The 18,356-nt window shown below is 51.9% G+C and overlaps 1 protein-coding gene across 5 annotated transcripts in view; it reads left to right on the plus strand.

Moving 5' to 3' along the window:
- The first annotated feature begins 540 nt into the window (after positions 1 to 540).
- Positions 541 to 18,356, plus strand: part of Pak6 (p21 (RAC1) activated kinase 6) — a 34,976-nt gene continuing 17,160 nt past the window's right edge. The window contains exons 1-3 of one of the 5 annotated variants that reach the window (XR_866265.3): positions 541 to 1,519; positions 2,279 to 2,362; positions 15,219 to 15,324. The gene's annotated coding sequence lies outside the window, so the exon portion shown is untranslated. Of the gene's footprint in view, positions 1,520 to 1,564; positions 1,810 to 2,278; positions 2,363 to 14,741; positions 14,798 to 15,218; positions 15,325 to 18,356 lie in introns of those variants that run through there. The other 4 variants (NM_001033254.3, XM_011239419.1, XM_011239420.3 and 1 more) reach the window with 4 other exon arrangements.

Consider the following 18,356-nt stretch of genomic DNA (forward strand, 5'->3'; position numbering starts at 1 on the left):
GTCTAGGAACACGTGGTGGGCAGTGTGGGCTGGACTGTTCACAATGGGGCAGCTACCACATAGGTTTGAGGTCAGCCTTCAGCAGAGTTTAGAGGAAGCCACAGAGAGATTATGGAATGATGCCTGGGAAAAGGGAAAAGGCAAACAATTGGCTAAGACGGGAATTTGGGCACTTCCCAGATGGACATGAGAGAAAATGACCAGTGAAGGAGGCAGGAGGCTCAAGACAGTGAGGGAGGGGCCATGCTTACGGAGTGCTCTTCAGGGAACCAGCAGGTGGGCATCCTGAGTCTCCTTTCCTCCCATGCAACTGTTTCTAGTTGTGGGAGGGGCGATGCTGGAGCAGGGGAGAACAGAAAGATGGTACCCACAGAGCTGAGTACCCCACCCTCCATCCTCACCCTTTTTGCCCTTTAGGACAAAACCAGATGAGAACGTGCAGCCCAGGTGTGGCCACGCCTGCCAGGGCTGAGACCCACAGCTGCAAACCTGGGGCGCGGATGGGAAGGGGGTTAGGCTTGGCTGTGAGCCAAGAAGGTCTGGTTTCTGGGGAACAACGGTGAGGTGAACTACAGTAGGCTCCTCTGAATCCCACCCCTCAGTCTTTTCTCTCCCTCCTCCCCCTCAGCAAAGGAAAGCAGTAAGAAACGTGTTTTTTTATAAATAGCTCCAGCCCCAGCTGATTTGTAAATTCAGTGGGTTTTTTTGTGTCAATGACATCACCCTCCTCCCCATGGCAACCCCCGACGATATCAAAATTGCCAGGCAACGTTGGAGCTGCTCGCGCCCTACAGGAGCAGGTCGCTGCCTGAGATTCTAATGGAGAAATCCCAAAGTGAGCTGGGGTGCACGGTGGAGGAGGGGTGCGCCGCGGCCGGGGCTGCCGGGCCCTGATCGATTGACCAGAGGAAGGCGGGAGCGGTTGTCGCTTGCTCCGCAGCTTGAACACACCGGGGGCTCCACGGCCAGCTCTTCCTGACAGCAGCGGCAGACCACAGCAGGTGGGGGGAGGGCACTGCTCGGTTCCTGACATGCCGGGAGCAGCAAGCAGCCATCCAGGTGACTAAGCCGGCCCACCGCCACTGAGTCACCCACCCACCCTGGCTTTTCTTCCTTCCCCCTTTGCATCTGATTATTTGGGGAGCTGAAAACTTGGAGGTGTCCCTGAGGCCCGCCCCTTCTAACTCTCCCCGCCCTACCTCGGCTTGGAGGAAAATGGAACTCGCCCGGAAGCTGCCACTACCCCCTAAGGACATGGAAGGCACGGAGGGAGCCAGAGGTGCCCATGGAGAGACCTCGGCTGGCAGAATACAATAGCAGACATGGTGTTCGGGCTGCCCGTGTGTCCTCTGAAGGTTCTGGGAGAGAAGGGGAGTCTAGTCCACACCGACTGGAGTCCTTCTGGGCTGCCTTTGCGCTCACCTCTCAAGGGGATCTTTCTGTAAAAGGAAACGTGTGGCTTCCAGGGTCACTGGTATTTGGAGAGCAAGACTGGATTGGCATAGGCAGGCCTGTGCAGGTAGGTGGCTCTGTACTGGGTGTGGACCCACGTGTGTGAGAGGGTGAGGGTGTGTCACAGTGCGTATGCGCCCAGCCAGATCTGAGGACAGCCGCTGGTCAGCAGAGAGCTGGGATGGGGACCTGACAGGGGTTGATTCTGATCGATGCTGGGCCAGCCTAGTCTTGAGTGCATGTTGGGGAGAAGGGACAGCAAACACGTGGCCTGAGCAGACAGAAGGACAGCTGCCTGCTCGGGCAGGCCCAAGCCCTGGCTGGGACCACAGGACAGAGACGTGGCCAGATGCCAAGGTAGGACGTGGTCCTGAGGCCTGGCCAAGTGTTAGGAACTAAACTAATAGGCATGGGTGTGCAGGTTCATCTCTTGTCTTCCTGACAGCCCTGAGTGCCCAGAGAACACCTTTCTAACAAGGATCTTATCACTCTCCCAGGCAGAGCTGTTCAGCTCCTATGTGTGTCCCTGCTGAGCTCAAAGACACATCCAATGAGCAGGCTACAGGCCGGGGCTCGGCTGGGGGCCACCCTGAAACCCCCTTTCAGGCATGCCCCTATGTGTGACAGGCAGAGGGGTGTGGGCCCCCTACCTCCTCCACACAACTGGCAGGCTTTTAGGCACATTGGTGAGTAAGCTGCCGCAGGCAGGGAGGTTGTGCCCACAGAGATGAGATGACACCAATCAGGGACCTTCTGGGGAAAAGCGGCTGAAAGAGAAAATCACCGGGGTCTTTCTTTTTCTTTCTTTTTTTTTTTTTGCCTAAAGGTAGCACCAAGCTTCTGGGCTCCAGACAAGCACCAGCCTACAGTGGGAGAGGGTGAGGCCCAGCTGCCCAGAAGGAGTGCCAAGGTAAGGTCTCCACTGTGGCAGCAGGTTCTGGATTCTTGAGCTGGGGACAGGGTATCCATTTATTGAGGCCACTCCTCACCTAGGCCAGAGAAGCTAACTCCGTGTTCACAAAAAAAAAAAAACAAACAAAAAAACCAAAAAACCAAAAACTGTGAGCTCTTGGACTAAGGATCCCTGAGGTGACCTGACTGTTGGCCACCCCCTCTTCAGGTAGATTTTGAAACAGCTCGGTGGAAACCAGTTTCTGGCTCTGGGCTTGTTTCTACAGTCCCTGCCTTTGCTTCCTGCTCCTGCCAGACCAAGCGAGGGCCACCAGCACTTCTTCCAAGAAGCCCTTCTCACCTGCCCCTCATGTAGTCATTCTGCAAATATTTATGGTGCGTCCTCTGCCTACTGGGCTCCAGCCCCCACTGGTGCCCTTTCCCTGAACTTAACCTGGCAGACTCTGACTCTGAAAGTCAGCATGAGGCCAGGGCCAGGGGCCTGCCTGGGGGCAAGCTAGTGCTACCCTTAGTCTTGCTTGGGCTTACCACTTCTGCTCAGGATTCTGGGCTGGTGGGCTTCATCAGGCCCCAGGAACTCAAGTCCATGCCCCAGGGAGCAAGGTTAGTGCAGTGTAGCCACTGGTGTAGAATGCCAAGGTCAGAAAATGTTGCATTCCTTCCGGGGAGACAGGGGTGTCTTTCCCTAAGTTGGTTCTGATGAAAACTGAGTTCCCAGGGTGGGCTTGGGAGCTCACCTAGTTAGGATTGGGGGTTGGTCTTTGGGTTAAGAAGGGCCCCGCTCTGTGGGCATTTTTACCTACATTTTTTTTTTCTGGTGATAAGCCTGGGAACTCGCATGACAAGGGCACCAAGGGATTTGGCACCAAAAATGAACCCTTCAAGAAGTATTTGACTTGGGTGGAAACTCTGAGCCCTGCAGGGCATAGGAACTGCATAACCTTTCTGGTGACCCCTCCCCCACCCACATACACTGGGTACATTTGAGATTTGCCAGACACAGGGAAGGTGCAGGCCAGTGGGGTACAGCCTACTCTATGTAGTTTTCCTCAGGATGACCAACACTGTTCCCTGTCCTGGGAGAGAGGACACAAAGGACCACAGTCAGGAGGAGACGATAGTATCATCTATACCTGGCTTCGGGATGAGGAAAACGACCAGACCATGGAAGGGCTTTCTGCTTCCTCCCAGAAGGTGACTCTTAAGGGAGCCTCCAGGTCTGCAGAACTGAGCAGAAGCCAGAGCCCAGCTGCGAGCAGAATGGCAGGTGCTAGTGAATATGCAAGCGAGCAGTAGTCCCTTAGGGAGGCAGACAGCTTAGCCAGGAGGAAGCCTAGGGTAGAAGCCAGGCCATCAGGAGATGGAAAGTCTGCTGGGGTCTTAAGGGGGTTCAGTAAAACCTTTGGGCTGGTCCCTGACCCTATCTGTCTCTGTGGGAGATTCTGGGCACAGAGGACTGGCAGTGCCAGTCAAGGAATAGGCTGAGATACTAGAAGATGGTATCCTTACTCACATGGCCCAGAGGTACTCCCGATGCAGTTTATCTTGCTTGCAGAAGGCAGAGAATCTTCTGGGAGACCTGTGGCTGAGAGCAGAGAGCCTTTCCTAGTGGCTGCCATCCAGATGTCAGTGGGAACAGCCAGCAGCCGAGCAGGTGGTCAGACCTGGGCAGTGCTGGGCCTGCAGACCTTACTGTCAGGCATTTTGTAGCCAGCCTTGGTAGGGAGGCAGCTTGAGAAAAGAGCTCATTTCTGTGAGTCTCCTGCTAGAAGTGGGCTAGCTAGCAAAGCGGGGCAAAGCATAGGAAATGGAAACTTCTCAGCCAAGGTTAGCCCTCGTGTGTGTATGTGTGTGTGTTCATGACCTGGGAAACTATTAGCCCCAGACTCTTTCTCAACCCCCAATACACTCTACCTCCATCATAACTTAGACTCTGGGTCCAGGAAGGAATAAGTGGAGAATGGGGCCATGAAAAGGAGGTTTGTCTGTGTGTGCTACTACAACATAGTATGTACTATTGTTTTTAAACACAAAATCTCCCTGGTGTTTGGTCTACCAAACCAAGACTGAGGAGCCAGACACTGTAGTGTAGACGCTTCTAGCTCAGAGAACCAGAGAGGCACCCAGCTGACCTTCCTACTCTCCCAATATCCCAGAGGGAAAAACTCCTCCTCCTTCCCCACACTGTCTAAAATACCCTTGGACTCACAGACCCTCCTTTCTGTTTACTTATGCTCATCCCTGTCGGCTGGTTCCCTATCATGGTCAAGGTCTGCCTCTTGACCCAGGGTCGACTTTTTTTAGCTCTTGGATTAAAGGTGTGTGATAGGGCTGAGGGCCAACACAAGTGTTTTCTAGCTCACGATCTTGGGGTTCACAGTGTGATCAAATGCGCTGCAGTAATGTACTGCTACGTAATTTGCACACAAAGGAGCTTTATCTGTATCTCACTCTCAGAAGCCAGGCAGTCCAAGGTCAAAGGGCCCACATTTAGCAAAAGCCTCAGCGCTGACTGAGATGTCACATGGCAGAAGGCAGAAAGACAAAAGAGCTGCACCCACTCTGATCTACGCTGTGTAAGGACAACCATCCACTCATAAGGGTGATACCCTGGAGACCCAAATATCTCTCAACCCTGTTGCATTGGGGGTTTAGTTGCCAGTAGACTGTGGTACCTGGCAGGCTGTGAGATCCAGATAGTGCCTGTTGCTGCTCACTGGCTCAAAGCTAGTGATTGCCGGGTTACTAAGTACCAGATCCAGATGGCTGGAAGAGGGGGTGAGAAAGAGAGAAACAGGACAGAGCTCTGGGCCCTGGGGAAGCTTGTACAGAGGAAAGGGATGGAGAGAGACACTGAGCTCAGGGTCAAGGCGGAGCCACAGAGCCAGGTTATAACTGGATGGCTTCTCCTTATGCCTTCGATGGCCTGTCTCATCTCTGAAGTTGTCACCCATGATTCATCCAGTCTAAATAATTTATGAATTTGAGCCAGTCTTAAATTAGCCACTTCATAAAAATGTAACCACCCCCCACACAAAATCCCTATGTTATGAGAGAAAACTGGATCGATCTCTAGGTCCAGGCAAAGGATGCTCGTCCCAGACCTGGGAAATGTCACTGAGCAGAGTCAGGAGTGTGTCAGGCCTTCATTGATTCTGGTGACTTGGATGTGTTATTTCACACCTCTCCACCTTAGTTTCCTCTCCCAACCCACAAAGATAATTAGCACCTGTGGGCTGGGGCTGTTGAGGGGGTAGTCAGGATGCTTTGGAAACTGCTGAGACCATGAGAGGAGCAAGGTGCTGGAAAGAAGGGGCCCATATTATTTAGGGGATGCAGGAAAGGCTTGCTGGGTGACTGTGGAAGATCCTCCCCTGAGAGAAGCAAAAGTCGACGGGTCCAGGACCAAGAAAGCCAGGGAGAATGGCAACACCGATCCATTTGTCCCATAGAGCAAATTGTGATCTCAGGTTCTTTAAAGAACCCCAGGCTAGCCGGGCAGTGGTGGCGCATGCCTTTAATCCCAGCACTCGGGAGGCAGAGGCAGGTGGATTCCTGAGTTCAAGGCCAGCCTGGTCTACAGAGTGAGTTCCAGGACAGCCAGGGCTATACAGGGAAACCCTGTCTTGAAAAAACAAAAAAAAAAAAAGGAAAAAAAAAAAAAAACCCAGGCTACTGAAAACAGTTCCTTCTTCTGAGGCCGGGAGTTCAGGGTTCTACGGATTTGGAGTGGGCTGTACCCATGCAAGGATGGGGAGGCGAAGCAATTGCTGTAGGCCTGACATCTTTTCTCATAGTGGATGATGCAGTTCCTGAAGAGCTGTGATCTCACTATGCCCATCCGAAACACAAAGCTAGGACAGCTGCAGGCAGAGAGGACCACTGATGAAAGATGGCTTTTTTTTTTTTTTAAGGGGAGGGCAGGGGGTGAGTTGATGCTCAATCTCCAAAACTTTTTAAACTTTTCCTGCCAAGTGGTCATCTGTCCTAGTAACTTAGAAAAGTTAATCTCCACCACCACTACCACCTCCACCCATTGTGATTTCACCTAGAAACAAAGGCAAAGCCAGAACATGACAAGTTCTTTTGCTAAGCTGGAAGAAATTTCCTCTCTGGACAAGAGGCCGGCCACAGGACCTCAGCCCAGCACAGGAGCACTCATCCTGATCAGTAATGTCTATAAAAGCTCATTATGGTATTACTGTAGTACAGAAACCCAAGTATTTGGGGGGGGGCGCTGATGACATTTTTGGACGATCAGGACTTCTCTGGGACACTGATTCTGCTCATGATTCAGATAGCACTGTCCTGAGGGTGTTCTGCTGGTCAGCATTTGTGTCTGTATCCTAGGGCCCTAGACCTCTGGCTAAGGAGAGAACATCATGGCTGACTCCTTCCTTCTCACTTCAGGCTACCCAGAGCGCGGAAAAGACTTCCCTGAGTTCTCAGAAAAGTATGTGCAGAAACCTCAAGTCAGCTGTGTGTTGTTCTGGCCTCTGATCTCAGTGCAGCAGGGGCCCAGCCTACTCTCCCCCAGGGCAAATAGCAACAAACCAGTCACCTTGCTCAAGGCTGCCGTCACAGCATCCTGGACTCCCAGAAGCTCAGGCATCAGCAGAGTTAAAACTGGGAGGACTGGTTCTGTAGTGCCTGGAGCATCTCCAGCTTCACACGAGGAGTCATGTGGAATTGTACACGAAGGTACAAGGTAGAAGGAGCTAGGGGACCATTCGGCCAGAGTACAAGTTGCCCAGGAGAGGAAGGGCTATCCATCACTGAGCTGGCCTTCTTAGATGCCGCAGCACCTTCAAGACAAAGGAGGGGTTCTCTGACAATGTTTAATTCAACTCTCATTGATGTATAGAGGAAAACCCACCCAGAGAGAAAAGGGGGGATCCTGAGGTCACCCCACTAACTAAAAGCCCTATCTCCCTTGACCAGCAGCAGGCAGGTATAGCTCATAGCTTGACGATTTTGAGAGAGGTGTTTTGGCCTGACAGTGGGAGGCTGGACAGGTCCTTATGCCTCCTCTGTGCATGTTGTTTTTACAGGGACCTGTGCTGGCTGGGCTGGCTGGCTCGCCCTGCATTCTGCTCAGCATGGGGCCTCAGTCTGGCTTGTGTTTATTAACCAAGTATTCCCCAAGGACAGATATCATTCCTGGGCACTGCACTAGGCCACTGGCCAACAAACAGAGCTAACTAATATGTAAGTGGACTGACTCAAGTTCTGTGTGTCCCAGGAAGTATCACAGGCTGTGAAAGACTTAGGCCAAGAAGGGGTAATGATAAGAACACCTGGAAATGAGAGAATCTGGGCAGAGGCAGAGAGGAGGCATGTGGGGGGGGGGTGGATCTCGGGTCATCTCTTTGTGTGTGTGTGTGTGTGTGTGTGTGTGTGTGTGTGTGTGTGTGTGTGTGTGTGTGTGTGAGAGAGAGAGAGAGAGAGAGAGACAGAGAGAGAGAGAGAGAGAGAGAGATTCTCATGTATGGTCTCTGTGTTACATGTTGATGTGCTCAACGGATCCATGAGGAGGCCAGAGGCTGACATCATTGTCTTCCTCTATTACTTCTCTATCTTACTTTTTTTTGAGAGAGACAGAGTGAGAAAGAGACAAAGAGACAGAGAGATATATAGAGAGATTTAGTTTCCTATGTGTGTGTCTGTGGACGCCAACGTGTGTGTGCAGGCCAGAAGAGGGTGGTGAACCCTCTGGAGCTGTACTTACAGGCAGTCTTGAGCCACCTGATATGATAGGTGCTAGGAACTGAACTTTGTGTCCTCTAGAAGTGCTGAAAGAACTCAAGCGTTGAGTCATCTCTCCAGCATCCCCCTATGAGATAGGGTATCTCACTGAGCCTAGAGCTCATTATGTCTGCTAGACGACCTGGCCAGTAAGCCCTGTCTCTTGGTTGCCCCAAGAGCTAGAGATACACTCTGTGCTGGGCCATAGCTGGCCTTTTATGTGGGTTTTGGCAGGGGAGAGGGTTTGAATTTGGGTTCTCATGCTTGCACAGCAAGTACTTTGCCCATGGAGCCATCTTTTTAGCCCAGAGGAAGGAGTGTAACTGGCACCCATCACCATTAGAGGTCAGTTCCCAGGAGGAGGAGCATGGTCCCAAGTCAGCAGATCTGAGACAGGCAAGAAGATTTTAGGGTAGAACTTGCTGGAAGAAGAGGGTGTGCCCAATGTCCAGAAAGGAGGACTGAGTGTTAGCCCACGGGAAGGATGGAGCCGGATTCACAGCAAATGGGGCAGAAAAAGTAGATATTCAGGACTCTACAAAGCATGTAAGAGCAATATGGGGGAAACCTTCACCATCCACCAGCTAAGCAGGGGCGCAGGTATGGGTGTGGCAATGGTGTGATCAGGACCCACCTTCTCAGTGTTCACAGGAATGTTCCGGTAAGCAAACAGGAGCTTTGCCCAGTATGTACCAAAGTGCCAGGAAAGGAAATACCAGGAGCGAACAGTCAGTCAAGCACAGACCAGCCAAATGGCAGTTAAACAAGCCATGCCTTCAGATAGCAACCTAGTGGCCAGAGCTCCCCAGTGGCCACACAGCCCAGACCCTTTGACTGTCATGTAACTACACCTAAGTATAGTTTCCTATTCAGAGAATTGGGGTGGCCCTTGGGGAGGGCAGCCTCATGCACCCTCAGAAACTTTGGTCCTCATCTGTCCAGGCATAGGAGTCTCTCCACACCCCCCCCCCATACCATCACCATCTGTGGCTCCCTGAAAGTCAGACCCAAGGGCTACAGTCATAGCCCTCCCACAGCCTCAGCCCCGAGGCAGCAACTGCAGGTTCAACAGGGAGAAAGGGGTTCTATCCAAGGGGCCTTCCAGCTGTTAGTTCAGCCAGTAGCAATGGCAGCTAGTGAGCTGAAGGGCCAGCAAAAGGCATCTGGAGGCCATTAATAGTAGAACCTGCAAAGCAACTGTAGCAAGAAGATATTAAATGAATTCATCATGTCTCTAAAGCAAGTGTCCTTACTGTAGAGATAGCTTGGCTCCCCAGGCCTTCCCAGGAAGGCTTAGATCATAGTCCATGTCCCTGGGAAGGGTGCCATGGTCTGCAAAGAGGCCAATGTTCCTGAATGGCTTATCTCAGGTTACCAGGTCCCTTGGGAAGGTCTGGCTAATTGAAATGAACTCCCACCGGCAGTTTTTGTTTGGAGAGCAGTCTAGAAAAGGTTAGAATTTGGGGAAAAGGAGAAAGAGAGAGAGAGAGAGAGAGAGAGAGAGAGAGAGAGAGAGAGAGAGAGAGAGAGACTGTTATGTGTGAGGCCAGAATGCCTGAGTTCTTGTCCTATCAGCAAATGAATGGAAGGTCCCATCAAGTGGGCACCCTTAGACTTTTCCCCAACAATAACTGGATGCTAGGCTGAGCTGGGTTCTTTTCTAGGCCATAGAGTGGTATACCTGTCGAATTGGTTGAGTAGTTGACCTTCTAGAAGAATCTGGGATTCTGCTCTGTGTTGTACCACAATGGGCTTGACTGATCTTTATGGAAGGTGTGTGTATCCACTGTGTGTGTACACTGTGAGTGTGTGTGTGTGGTCTTCTTACTCTTTCATCCATTGTGTTCACTCAGTTTGGAGGTGCTGGTCCCAAGGACCTCTGCACCCCAATGCTTAGACCTTATCACTTCACCCTCCCAAGGGAAGGGAGCAAAGTTTCCCCCACTATCCACATCAAGAAACCAAAGCTGAGGTCATGGGAACACCCAGACAGGGCAAGGGAATTGGTGGTTTCTACAGCTAAGCTCTGCCTGCCTCCTCCTGCAGGAGGACCAAAGGGTCTGATAAAGTTAGCTTCCAACTCATGCTCCCGGGCCCTTAGAGCCAGGCACTGTGCGCTTGTCCCATTAGCGCGTGCATGCATGGGCTGTCATGGAAAGGGAAGTAGCTAGACCAACCCCAGAGCAGAAAGAGACAGGTGGTTCTCTGCCCCTCCTAGAGCCCAGTCTCCATCGGACCCCTCCTCCTCCCTCCAATGTGCAGGAGACAGTGTGCTTGCCTCCCCGGTAGTCTCTGAATGTGGGATTCATCAAGTCCCTTTGGGTATGTGATGGAGAGAGAGCGTGAAGCAGGGTCTGCAGGCACAGTATTGACTATTGACTCATGAAACCTAGTACTTGGCTCCTAGCAGTGGATTCAGTGACCACCTTTGTCTTGCACATATGGAACCCCCTCCGCCCCCCCCACCCCGCCCTCTTCAGATTCAGGGTGGAGATAGCCACTGTATCAGACTCACTCTTCCTGAGTAGTGGCGTAAGGTGGCCTCTTCCCACTGCCACCTGTTCAGACTGTCCTTGGCCTCAGGAACTTCTGAGCACTAGAGTTAAGAGATATTCATAAATCATATACCTGTGTCACATACCTGTGGCTTCTTCACTCAGTAACCAGCTTAGGCCACCTACATCTGCACAGACTTCCATTGACCACACACCTTATATACAACACTGTTTCTCCTGATTCTGAGAGCTCAGAAGTCCAAGGTTAAGATGCTGGAAGATTTGATGTTCAGTGAAGACCCATTTCCTGGTTTATAAGTGTCTTTTCATAATAACATCAGGTGGCCAGAGCCTGGAGCCTACTCTGGGGCCTCTTGTGTAGGGCACTAATCCCACTCATGATATGTTATGGGTTTTTTAGGGTAGCAACAAGCTAAGTTCAGTCACCTCACTGATATAGGGCCAATTAAAGAAAGGAGTAGTGGGGATTGGGGTAGGGGGGAGAAAGATGTATACAATATGGCTGCACAGGGAAGAGGAACAGAAGAGGGATCCAGCGACCCCCCCCCCCAAGTCCGTCTTTAGGAGTACCAACAGGTTTGATTTTAAATAGAGAACCGTAAGAGTGTAACTAACCAGTCCTTATTGTCAGCGCGTGGTTCTGCTCTTTAGAAGCCCATCTCTGTCTCAGCAACATCCTGCTAGGTGGGTGGATGGGTTGTCGGATCTGTACGAAGTCCCTCCCTGGGAGGCAAGTTCTGGCTTGCACCAGGGCTTCCGCTTATCCTTCCCTTAGAAAGGAACTCAAGCAGAAAATCATAATTCCTTGTGGTCCACTACCTCATAGATTGATAGCTGGACGGGAGGGAGGGGCGCAGGTCTTTCTTTGAGAATGTTTTCCTGCTGACCAGAGGCTACTTTGGTAGTGTTTGTTTGTTTGTTTGTTTGTTTGTTTGTTTTTCGAGACAGGGTTTCTCTTTGTAGCCCTGGCTGTCTTAGAACGTGCTATGCAGACTAGGCTGGTCTCAGACTCACAGAGATCCACCTGCTTCTGCCTCTGCCTCTGAAAAGCTGGCTGGGGTTAACCACTAGGGTAGCTACAGGGCCTTTAGGTGCTAAATACTTGTAAAACCCTGCCTCTTAGGAATCTCCTCACCCTGGCGATTAGATCTCAGCATATGAATAGGTAAGTGTGGGGGTGGGGTGGGGTGGGGAAGGATCCATGCGTTTGCTTTACTAGGAAGTATGAGTCCTTTCTTAGCCACGGTGTGCCTCAGTTTTCATCACCTGTAAAGTAAGAATAATAATATGGCACTTCCACGCAGGATTACCACGCAGACCAAATAAGACAGTGTATGCTAGGAGCTACGCTCAGGGCTCCTCCCACAGGAACCATTCAGTAATTGGCAGGTCTGATTACTACTGTTCGGGAACGGAGGCATCCAGAGATAGGAAACTCACAGGGAGCTTGTTAGCAAGCTCCTGGCTCCTAGGAAACGTTTCAAGTCCTGAGCAGAAAGGTGCTGGGAAGGATAATGTGTTTGTATTTCTAAACCACAAGTTGATCCATATCTTTCCTCTTTGGCCCTAACCTGGGCTCACAGCCCTCGCTGTGCCAGTCAGATGTTACAACAGGCCCGACAGCCACTGACTGTCAGAGAACTGGGAAGTGCTCACTCCACCCCATGTGCCACCCTGAGGCCCTTGAAGATTGCTCTGGCTGTCTGGCCGGCCAATATTCCAAGAGCCCCTTCTTCTGGTGTTTCCCGTGCTTATCCCAAAGCTCCTGTGCGAGTTCCCTGAGCTACAGACCCATGCCAGAGACCATGTCTCCTCAGGGGAGTGCATACCTGCTGTCCCATATCCTTGACACCACAATAGGGGGAAGAGGCCTAGAGTGAGCTGCATGCACGCTGGAGGCAACACTCTTTAGTCTGTTGCTAGGACTTTCCACACTGTCATCCTCTCTCCTCTGAGGCAGGCTTGAGCTGGGCATGGATCAGAGGAACACAGAGAAAAGGGACAAGGAGACACAGGGGAAATAGCCACTCAATCGACCCTGCAGATCCCAGCCATCCCAACCCCCCGCTGGGCACCATCCCACCTAGTGCAGCTGAACTTGTGTAGACGCAGTGGGAAATGTAGAAGTGTGGCTTGGTGTGTGTTAGACCCTACGCCAGGGATGCCCCCAGTGTAGTCCTGTACTGATCATGATTTCTCTAGCAAATCTTGCTGATAGCAGGTTTGGTTAACTTCATCAATGGAGGAGTCATTACCTCCTTGGCCCATCTTGCTTGAGAACCCCTGCCTTTCTTGAGGCCCCAGTCCCCAGTTCAGCTTCCAAGGGTGGAGGGGGAACCTAGGGTTTTCTAAACCTATTCCTTGTAAGGGAAGGACTGAGACTTGACTGATGTCTACTCTGGGGTATGTAATCCTTGATTCAAACCAAACTAGATGCCAATTGACTTCTGATAATATTCTAATATTCATATTTTATTGTAATTCAACAATTCAAAATTAATGCTTAGAGCCATGGTTTTGGCATATAAAGGTATTTTATTAAAAGATGGTAGCTCATGTATACTTGTGGATCAGTTAAAAAAACAATTTAGGGTGTTGATTCTAGCTTCAATGCTGCATTTCTTCCCAGCTTTGATTTGTAGTTCATTTCAAACTCACAACAACCAATCTTGTCCTTTGTTCCACACAGCACAACCTTCTTCCTACAGCCAGCATCAGACAAGTACCTAGGCCCCAGAGATCTGTGGGGGAGCCATTTGTATCACTGCAAGGGCCTCTGGCAGCTTCCTGGCTGCCCACAGAAGTCAGGGTTTTGCTTACAATGTCCAAAGGAAAGAGAATCCACTTAGGAAAAGCACAGAGGAGACGGGGCAAAGCAGAGAGCCACAAAATGTGCATATCTGTGTTGGGCGGATGATCAGGAGAACCTGTAATCAGCTGCCGAAGCCTCTGTACAACCCTTCCACTGCACATAAGCCTGCCACCATGCCTTCTCCAGTAGAATGGAGGGCATGGAGGTCTGAGAGGCAATCAGACAGGGCATAGGCCTTTGTGGGTCTGGCGAGAACCTGTGGATCACCTCCATGCTGGTTAGTAGAGCCCTGTCATAAGCTCTAGGTTAGCTACCTAATCCACAATGAAGATGACTTAATCAGAAATGTCACCCATAGGGCTAAAGAATCCGTGAGCGAAAATAGACAGCAAACATGATGTCACTTAAAAGACAAAGCCTGAGATACCAGCAGTGGTGGCCAAAGAAGCAGTACTGTCCTCTGTCCAGTAGTCCCTGTCTGTGACACCAATCACCTAGCCCCCCACAGGAAGCAGCCCTTTGAGTGCCAAATGTACATATTTCTAAGCCAGAATCCCCTTATCACTCAGCAAATACAGTTTTCTCTGAGGGTCCAAGGAAGGACAGAGAAGGTCTTTTCTATTCCTTGTTTGGGGGAGGAGACAGACAGGTGGTCACTGCTTCCCCCAAGCAAGGTAGAGGGCTCCTGCAGGAACTTATTCTGTTCCCGTGTGCCAGGCTGCTTACAGTCCCTTTCCTGTAATCTTGAAGCCACATAAAGTTCTCAGGACTAAGCCAGGATGACAAAGAAATCAGAATCCCTTTATATCCTGCTCTCCTGCCTGCACAAAGAGGCCAACCCAGGACAGTCGCAGAGCTGGGGAACTTGTCCAGACTGGCAAGCAAGCCAAGATGCAGGATTTCAGGGCTTCGGATCGAGCCCTGAGAGATGTGCGAGTGGGCACATCTTGGGGAGTGGGCCCGGGACTCCAAAACAGGCATTTGCGAGCTACTTAACGAGCTGATTGCACAACCGCGGCTTAGTAGATAATCCAGGTCCTGGCTTGGCGCCGCGGGGAGGTCGCGGCTGGCAGGCGGTGGTCAGCGGGGCTGGGGCCGAGCTGCTGGAGGGAAGGCGGTGGGCATGCAGCTGCCCCTTGGTCGAGCCCGGAGCGCCCCTCGCTATCTCTCCGGAGCTCCCGCGCTCTCGGCGTTCCACCTGAAGCCACACCCTGCGGTCCAACTCCCCGCCAGGTGAAGCGGGCGTCGCACCGACGTGCTGCCGCCCCTCCTTGCCGTGCCCGCGCCGAGGTCCCTCCCGCGGAGGGCGGGCCTGGCTCCCGCGGCCTCTCGGGGCTCTCCGTGGCTTCCCGCTTGGCAGGTGGGTGCCCGAGGCCCCGCGGAGGATCGGGGATCCCTGGAACCCGGGTGGGGATTACGGCTCTCTAGGACCCAGGCTTGCCGCGCGCTCACGGCCCCTGCCCCGGGTTCTCAGTCCCCGAAGTTCGGGAATGGCTCGCCGCAGGTCCTAGGAGCCTATGGGCTCCGGCACACGGGCTCGGCGACCCACCTCGGCGTGAGCGCCGCACGGGACCGATCGCGCGGGGACAAGGGCGACCTTCGAAGTGGTGCTGCGCCCCCTCCCCCACCCTCTCCAGTCCCACTCTCTGCGGCTCAGCAGGCACCCGAGTTCGCTCTGTCGCTAGGCGGGCGGGGTGCGGTTCCCAACGTCCTGGACTCCAGCCAGTCGCAGAATCCGCGGGGACACTTCATTACATTGATCACACTGTGCTTCTCCCTAGGCCGGCAGAGGACTGGCCCTGGAAGGTCCCGGGATCTCCCGTCACCTCCATGCTCTAGAGAGCTGACCGCAGAAGGGAGAAAGGAGCGGAGAGAAGGCCACAGGAGGTGAGTGAGGGGGCTCCTGCTCCAGACCTTCCTAGGGGGTAGGTTGGGAGGGGCAGTGGGAGGGCAGGGGGCTCTCCTGAGCTGGATTCCTCCAGGTACTGTTAGACAGTGGCAGTGGCCCGGTGGAGGTGCCATTTCTCAATCCATTGCCTGTGTCAGATAAGTCATTTGCAACCTCTTCCAACACATGGTAGGCCAGCAGGGAGTCAAATGGCCCGCCTAGTCTCTGATGTCATCAGGTTTGATAACCGGCTGAACAAGGCAGTGTCCCAAAGCTCAGGTCCACAGAATGCATGCAAGAGGCTTCCAGACAAGAAAGACGGTGGCAAACCCAAGTTTGTGCTCATCAGTGCAGGAAGCCCTGCTAACAGTGTCCAGCTCATTCCATGCTCAGAGAGTAGCTCTCCGTGTGGGGGTGTGCTGCCGGTATCACCAGCGGCTAAGGCACAAGAGTTCTGGGGATGTGAGCCAGATTCTCTGCATTTTTTTTTTTGCCATATTCTAATGCTTTTTAAGTTCTTTTGGCATTTTTCTGTGTTAAGGTGGGGAGTGGTCCCTGGTCCAGTGGGCCTGGAAACACATTTGGAACCAAATGGTGGTGGCTTCAGACCCCCACTTTGCTGTTGATTACTTAGGCAGTTGTTTTCCCCCCTAAAAGTTTTAATGTCTGTAAAGTGGGGTTCAGTGTCAAGTGGCGAGGATTAAGCTGTCCACATAGGACAGCTGAAATGTAAAACTGGAGTAGTTAATGTTCAACAGCCCAAGAAGGTACCTCACCAGTTCTCAGCTAGAAGGGTTTAAGCTACCTTGAATGGGGACCTTTGAGAACAATGTGGTCCACTCCGCAAGATATTTTGGAGGGCATTAGAGCCAAATGATAGATATAAAGTGAAGGCAGAGAGAGAGAGGGAGAGAGAGAGAGAGAGAGAGAGAGAGAGAGAGAGAGAGAGAGAGAGAGAGAGACACTCTAGGAAGGCAAATAATGGGAGGTCCTAACTCACCACCTCTAGCACAGGGGAAGGGGCCACATCTAGAAGGAGACCCAGCTTTACAGACAGAAACAGCAGCAACATCTGTATGTATTCACATGTGTTCTCACATGTTTATGCTTGAGCTGAGCATATTGTTACCTTGGGTACTTTTGGGACACCAGGAGTCTTTGGCTTGTGGCTTCTGTGTCCATCTCTGCTCTTAAGTAGCTGTGTGACAGGGCAGACTGTTTGATGTCTCTGGTACTCCTCCTGGTAGGAGCTTGAAGTCAGAGGGACTTTGTATCCCAACCTCTCCATGTATAATCAAGGAGAACAGATTTTCTCAGAACCTCGGTTTCTCCATCTGTAACACAGAGCCCAGAATGCCTGCACAAACCATCGATTCAAGAATCAAAAACACCCAGGATGGTGTTATAACTGGGGAGCAGAGGCAGGAAGAGCTCTGTGAGTTCAAGGCCAGCCTGGTCCACATAGTGAGCTCCAGGGCAGTCAAGGGAGAATCTGGCAAAGCAGGTTCCACCTACCTCACAGTAGTTTTTGAGCATAAAGCAGGGAGGACCACAAGAGGGCTCTGGACAACTAAGGGCTATAGACATATAAAGCAGTCTTGTGGCTGGGGAGCGCTGCTGAAGTTCTTCTGGAAGGGTACTGAGGACCAGGGTTTCTACATGAAGTCACTGAAATCTGACGGTAAGAAGGGCCCTGGCCTGCAGTGCCCTGAAGGAATGTCATTCTTCATTCTTCTTAGAGGCAGTGCCCAACTTAGAGCCTCATGCCCAGGACAGCCCAGGACTGTCTTGCATCTTGCATCTTGCATCTTGCAACAGAAGCAGGATGGTACGAGACCAAGACTCTAGGCACAGCACACAGAGGTCAGAGAGCTGGACTAATGTGAGCGTCTGCTGGACCAAGCACTGTTAGAATGGTCTGGAACTGGGCCAGACAAAGCCCAAGTCAAAATTGACTGTCCTGAGCTGGCTAGCCTGCTCCTCAACCTCTCATTCAGCAGGAGTGTTGACATTAGCTACTGAATGAGCTTCAGCATTGTATTCTTTTAAACAACAGCCCTGTTATCTCTCCCTTGGGGTTCTCTGCGGCCTGTTGTGTGGGAATGGTAGGAAGATGTAGTCCCACTTCTTCTGCCTGGGTTACACAAGTGGGGTAACAGAACCTCTGTGTCCTTCTCAGCTTTCTGGGGCCTTCTGCACCATGCATGGCCCTATAGAGCTGTACAAAGCCACCAGAGGGCCACAGCTTGAGTCTGGAGGTAGCAACTGAGCCAAAAGCAGGTGAAACTTTCTCCTAGTGTGGTCTGGGAAATCAGAATAGGAGGCTGGGGTGCCACCTTCCCTGACTCTCAGGGAAATGTAGAGAGAAACAGAGCAGGCCTGGAGCCTAGTGGAGGCTGAGCAGTAAGAGGCCCATACATGCCTTGGGCAGGGACAGGAGCTCCTTGTTGCTGAACATGTTTAAGCAGAGGGTAGCCGGACTCCTCTTGGGAATACCATGGGCAGAGGCAGAAGGGTAGTTCAGAGGCTTCGTGGAGTGGGCATCTCATTCTCTGGGGCAGGATAACCAGCATCTATTTGGAAGAAATAAGCTCACCTTTCCCCAAAGTGAAGTCTTATTTACTATGGTGTGCAGACTAGGAGTGAAGCTGGCGCATAGTAAATGATATAATTTGATATTTAGGCAAACTCCAGAGAGTAAAGGCTAAGGAAAATCTTCCTGGCCAACAAGACAATTGAAGCCATCTTCTGTTACCAGAAATTTTCAGTCAGGGAGCTGAGGAGGCCCGCCATTCCTCCTAGAGGGGTGGGGTGATGGACCCAAGGTGAGTTTCAAGGAAGCTCACATGGAACGAACGGGGCCTCCACAGGCCACACGGGGCCTCGATAGTGGCAAAAATGGGAACATTTCTAAGCTCTGTAGAATCTAGGAAGGTTGCTTCTGTCTTGCAGTCTGATTTTGAAGTAAGTAAGCCCTTCCTCAAAAAATCTTGGGAAATACCACTTGAGTGGGGTGGGGTCCTGACAATCA

This window comes from Mus musculus, chromosome 2, assembly GCF_000001635.26.
Source record: "Mus musculus strain C57BL/6J chromosome 2, GRCm38.p6 C57BL/6J".
Classification (NCBI taxonomy): domain Eukaryota; kingdom Metazoa; phylum Chordata; class Mammalia; order Rodentia; family Muridae; genus Mus; species Mus musculus.